At 62.2% G+C, this 1684-nt stretch overlaps 1 protein-coding gene across 1 annotated transcript in view; it reads right to left on the reverse strand.

Moving 5' to 3' along the window:
• LOC102045113 (arf-GAP with GTPase, ANK repeat and PH domain-containing protein 2-like) overlaps window positions 1–1684 on the reverse strand; it is a gene marked incomplete at both ends in the record, with an annotated part of 7882 nt that overhangs the window by 4117 nt on the left and 2081 nt on the right. The window lies entirely within an intron of this gene.

The following is a 1684-nucleotide window of genomic DNA, read 5'->3' on the forward strand; positions in this document are numbered from 1 at the left end:
GGCGCGTCTGCGGGCACGGGGACGGGACAGGGGTGGCACTCGGGGCACAGCTGGGGACACTGCCGCGCCCACATGTCCCCCACTGCTGGAGCCTGGTGCTGGGGACATTGGGGTGCCACAGACCCCAGCACTGCTGCCACATGGTGGGAACACCCTGGGTGTCCACGTGTCCCTCAGTGCCACCACCACCATGTCCCAGAGGGGTACAAGGGATGTCCCCACTACCCTGCTAGAGGACACATCAGAAGCTCCACGGTGGGGACATACTGGGTGCCCTGCATGTCCCCCACTCCCACACTGGATGCCCACATATCCCTCAGTGCCACCACTGCCATGCCAAGGGACTGTCCCCATCTCCATCCCACCTGTGCATGGTCTCCATCCTACTCAGACACTGTCCCCATCCCACCCAGACATGGGCCCCATCCTCATCCCACCTGGACACTGTCCCCATCTCCATCCCACCTGTGCATGGTCTCCATCCTACTCAGACACTGTCCCCATCCCACCCAGACATGGGCCCCATCCTCATCCCACCTGGACACTGTCCCCATCTCCATCCCACCTGTGCATGGTCTCCATCCTACTCAGACACTGTCCCCATCCCACCCAGACATGGGCCCCATCCTCATCCCACCTGGACACTGTCCCCATCTCCATCCCACCTGTGCATGGTCTCCATCCTACTCAGACACTGTCCCCATCCCACCCAGACATGGGCCCCATCCTCATCCCACCTGGACACTGTCCCCATCTCCATCCCACCTGTGCATGGTCTCCATCCTACTCAGACACTGTCCCCATCCCACCCAGACATGGGCCCCATCCTCATCCCACCTGGACACTGTCCCCATCTCCATCCCACCTGTGCATGGTCTCCATCCTACTCAGACACTGTCCCCATCCCACCCAGACATGGGCCCCATCCTCATCCCACCTGGACACTGTCCCCATCTCCATCCCACCTGTGCATGGTCTCCATCCTACTCAGACACTGTCCCCATCCCACCCAGACATGGGCCCCATCCTCATCCCACCTGGACACTGTCCCCATCTCACCCGGACATGGTCCTCATCCCCATCCCACCTGGACACTGTCCCCATCTCCATCCCACCTGTGCATGGTCTCCATCCTACTCAGACACTGTCCCCATCCCACCCAGACATGGGCCCCATCCTCATCCCACCTGGACACTGTCCCCATCTCACCCGGACATGGTCCCCATCTCCATCCCACCTGGACACTGTCCCCATCCCACGTGGACACTGTCCCCATCCCACCCGGACATGGTTCCCATCCTCATCTCACCTGGACATGGGCCCCATCCCCATCCCATCTGGCCACTGTCTCCATCCCACTCAGACACTGTCCCCATCCCACCCAGCTGCTGGACACTGTCCCCACCCCACCTGGACATGGCTCCCATCCCACAGGGGTGGACACAATCCCTGACCTACCCAGCCATGGGTCTGCCCCACCTGGGCACGGTCCCTTGCACTGCCCTGTGCACTGTCCCCATCCCACCTGGCCATGGTCCCTGTCCCACCTAGACAATGCCCTGAGGCCACCACTCCCTTTGTGGGGACCCAGATGTGATCCCACGCTGGCCACCATCCCTGTCTGACCAGGTCACTGTCCCCATCCCACCTGGCCACTGTCCCCATCCCACTCTGCTCACCGTCC

Source organism: Geospiza fortis, unplaced genomic scaffold (genome assembly GCF_000277835.1).
Source record: "Geospiza fortis unplaced genomic scaffold, GeoFor_1.0 scaffold910, whole genome shotgun sequence".
NCBI lineage: Eukaryota > Metazoa > Chordata > Aves > Passeriformes > Thraupidae > Geospiza > Geospiza fortis.